Source organism: Silene latifolia, chromosome 4 (genome assembly GCF_048544455.1).
Source record: "Silene latifolia isolate original U9 population chromosome 4, ASM4854445v1, whole genome shotgun sequence".
In the NCBI taxonomy this organism is placed as follows: domain Eukaryota; kingdom Viridiplantae; phylum Streptophyta; class Magnoliopsida; order Caryophyllales; family Caryophyllaceae; genus Silene; species Silene latifolia.
In genome coordinates, this window is record NC_133529.1 from 61,727,795 (window position 1) to 61,732,199 (window position 4,405).

Genomic DNA, 4,405 nt, shown 5'->3' on the forward strand with positions numbered 1-4,405 from the left:
GTCAATTTGGAGGGATGCCTAGTGAAAACCCTCATTCACATATGGAGACTTTTTGTGACTATTGTGCTGCAATTTATCAAACCGGAGTTACTCAAGATCAAATCCGATGGGTATTATTTCCTTTTTCTTTGATCGGTACCGCAAAACAATGGTTAAAGAGCCTATACAAGGCTACTCTTGGTATTGATTCATGGAAGAAGTTGGCACTTGCCTTCTACAAGAAATTCTATCCTCCGGAGAACACTAACATGTTGAGAGCCCAAATCACCGGGTTCAAACAAAGAGATGAGGAATCATTGTATGAAGCATGGGAGAGATTTAAGGACACTTGTCGTTCTTGTCCATACCATGGACTTAGCGAGTGGTTCCTTGTGCAACAATTTTGGAATGACCTTTATGAAGATTCCCGCAATATCCTCAACATGGGATCAAATGGGATGTTTACCGAAGTCGATGACAATCAAACATGGGCAAAAATCGAAGAGATGGCGGTTCGTAATTCGGAATATAGTAGACCTCGAAAGGCTACTAGAGGAGGAAAGCATGAGGTAGATTCCATCAAACAATTGGGTGCTCAACTAAGTGCTCACATTGACACCATCAATTTGAAGTTTGAGAAGGCCATGGCTAAGCTTGAAGAAGCTTCCAAATCACCCAAGCAACATGTTAATGCTATGGTGGCATCATCCTCAATTCCAAGTGGAGTATGTGAGAGTTGTGGAACTTTGGGACATGACCAAAGCGAATGTAGGGGAACAAGTGAATGCTTTCCAAGCATACAAGAATGGCACCACTTATTCAAACTATTTCAATGAGAATACCAAATTTCATCCCAATATTTCATATAAGAGCCAAAATGTTCCAAACCCTCAACCAACATACACCCCACCTACAATAAGAAACCAAGCTCAAAGACCCTTTTAGAATCAAAGCCAAAGTTATTAAAATTAACCTTCATAAAATCAAATAAATGACCAAGGTTTTGATGTTCAAAAAGCGGTCCTCCAAATGCAAAAGAATCAACAAGAATTTTTCACTCAAATGCAAAAAGATAGCCAAGCAAAAGACATCACCATCAACAACATATTAGTCCACACAAAGATGTTGGAAAGCCAAATGACTCAATTAGCATCTTCTAGCTGTCAAAGACAAAAGGAGCAATTACCACCTCAAGGTAATCCCCCAAGACATGAGTCGGTTAGTGCCATCCATTTGAGGAGTGGTACAAGGTATGAAGGACCGAATAAGCCAATTGATGAAGACATTGTGGAGGCTAGTGACAAGAAAAGAGTTAAGAACTCTAAGAAAGAAGAAGAACCCACCATCCAAGAAGTTTCAAAGAAGAAAACTGAAGAAAAGGCTAAGGAGAAAGAGCCTATTGTGATTAGACTTCCATTTCCAAGTCTTCAAGCTAAGCCTAAGTTTGATGAGCAACTTGGAAAGTTCATGGAGATTGTGAAGAACTTAGAAGTCTCAATCCCATTCACGGAATTGATAAATCATGTTCCGGCCTATGGGAAATACATGAAAGACATTCTTACCAAGAAGAAATCCATCCGGAAGTTAGAGACTATTGCATTCACTAAAGTGAGTAGTACTATTCTTCAAGGAAGTTCCCCTCCAAAACTCAAAGATCCGGAAATTTTCTCTATTCCATGCACCATTGGCGACACTACAATCAACAAAGCATTATGTGACCTTGGAGCAAGTGTAAGAGTCATGCCATACTCGGTATGCAAGAGGCTAGGAATGGGAGAGCTCAAGTGCACTAATATTACCCTTCAAATGGCGGATCGATCAACAAAGATACCTTTAGGGGTATGGGAGGATGTGCCGGTGAGAATTGGCAAGTTCTTCAGGCCGGTAGACTTTGTCATTGTAGACATGGAGGAGGATTCCAACATTCCTATCATTTTAGGAAGACCTTTCTTACATACCGCGGGAGCGGTGATTGATGTGAAACATGGAGAGCTCACACTTGAAGTGGGGGATGAGACAATCACTTTTAATCTTGACAAGACAATGAGAGCTCCCTGACTACATGAGCCATGTTTCATGATCGATCATTCTAGCCGAGAAAGTGATAGGAAGAAGTTGGCATCTAAATGCAAAGAACAAGCTATGGGTAAAGAATCACCACCCATATGGAAGAAGAAAGTGGATAACCTTCAAGATGTTCCATCCACAGAGCAAGAAAATTCCAACAAGAATGAGAGCTTGAATAGCTCACCACCAATCATGACAAGTAATGAAGAAGGCCTCATTGGCCATGTCAACAAGAAAGAGGAGTTGTTTCCATCAACTCATAATACTATTGGGAAGCAAGCTAGTGAAGTATGTGGTCTGTGGGATGATGAATTTAATGGATTAGTCAATCCCTACATTGGCAATGCTATGACTTTAGACCAAGGCTTTGGTGACCATCTTGACTTAAGTCACCACCATGAAGAACATAATGAGCAAAGGTCTATTGAAGATCTTTATAATGACAATGAACAAGCCTTCGACTACTTATACAAGGTGTTGAGCAACATCAACAACACCTTGGCTATGCCTCCTTGACATCTCATCCAAGAATGAGAGTTTGGTGGAGTTCTCCCTAAACCACCATTTGTAAATATTCTAACCCCTTAACTTGCATTTTACTTCTTGTATTGCATTTTTGTCAATTTTGGGTTTACATTTTTATGCTTTGATCAAGATTCTTATCATGACAGAAAGTGAGGGAGGTATTTTAATGTTTCTTGATGTGTAGTGTGTGGACTAGTGTGGGGATAGCAAATGCCTAGGCTATCTGAACCTTCATAGTGCACCCACAATGAAGACCAAAGGAATGAAGAAGAAATTACACGGGAAATGAAGAATCCCCGCGGGTGGAACTGAACCCGTGGGTACAGGGGAAGATCCGAGCATCCCAGAGGGAACCCGCTCGTCTTGGGCATAATCCGAGCGTCCTGACACCTAGCCGCTCATCTTGGGAGACCTGGGAATCGAAAAATCCATACTGACTATGAATCCGAGCGTCCTTAGGAGAAGACGCTCGTCTGAGTCTGAAGACACTCATCTCTGTAGAAATATACGCGACTTGACTGTTTCGAAAATTAAAGTTTCACACTGTCTAACAATCTGAGCGTCTTCAAGGGAATCCGCTCGTCTCCTGCTGAAAGACGCTCGTCTCCAGAAGAATCTGCGCGTCTCAGCATGGGCTAGAAATTCCTGAGCCTGCTGTTTAACAATCCGAGCGTCTTCAAGGGGATCCGCTCGTCTCCTGCCGACTGAAGCCAAAACACGGGATTTAAAACCCCTCTTCCCCAATTCATTTCATTTTTTCAAAACACAAACACACATTCAAAACCCTCAAAACCCTCAAATCCCTTCATCAACAAAACTCAAAATCCTCAACCAAATTCACCAAAATCAAATCCAAACTACCTCAAAACACAATCAAATTACTCCTTCTCAACAAAACACAAACAAAACATCAAAATCCTCAAAAATTGAATCGATTTTCTAGGGTTTCAAGGCAAAATTCGAAAACCCCAAATCGATTAGGGATTCATTGAAGCTTGAGGATACTAGAAGCATTCAAGAAAAACTTTGGTTGTTGATACATTCTTAACAAGGAGAAGAACAATGGCAAAAAACTAAAAGTGGAAACAAAGCACCCACAAAATCAAGTCTTTCAAAGAGGCAACAAGCTCTTCAAGCTTCAAAGGCTATGGTGGTACAACAAGCAAGAGTGGAAATTCAAGAGGTTCCTACTCCTATGGTGGAAGCTACTACTCCTATTCCGGTTATTGAGCAATTACATGAATATCCGGAGGTAACTTTCACAACCGATTCTCATAGGAAAGCTTTTATATCTCTTGCTAAGAAAACAATTTTGCCCACCAAGTTTATATGTCAAGATGCTTTAGCCAAATTGGGTGTTCTTGAGAGGACCAAGAACTTCTTCGAGTCTATGGGGTTGCTTACATTATTTGACATGCAATAATTGACTTACCCCTCCCTTACCATGGAATTTATAAGCCCATTGAAAATTACTAAGGTAGAGACTCGAAAGAATGTTGAATTCCGCCTAGAAAACAAGGATAGAAATATGTCTTTGAATGAGTTTGGCAAGGTGTTTGGTCTTAAGGACCATTCTCCTTATGTGAAGAAGCCCTCGAAATATGACCCCTCCCCTCTATGGAAAGCAATCACCGGAAGAAAATTTGAATCCTTCCATGAGTGTCGTGCCCTTTATGTCCACCATCCGGGTATAAAAGTATGGATAAGGTTGTGGGAAATACTCTAATTGCAAGGAAGGGCACTAATCATTTCACCGAACTCGATTTCATCTACCTTGAATCAACCATGAATGTCAACAAGAAGTTCACCAATGAATACAATGTACTTCAACTCT

General features: G+C 40.8%; 1 non-coding gene across 1 annotated transcript; it reads right to left on the reverse strand.

Annotated features, from left to right (window-relative positions):
• Positions 1 to 248: 248 nt before the first annotated feature.
• On the reverse strand, positions 249 to 355 carry LOC141654043 (small nucleolar RNA R71). The gene has a single exon (XR_012547625.1). It is a non-coding gene; the product is annotated as a small nucleolar RNA R71 (small nucleolar RNA).
• Positions 356 to 4,405: the final 4,050 nt, after the last annotated feature.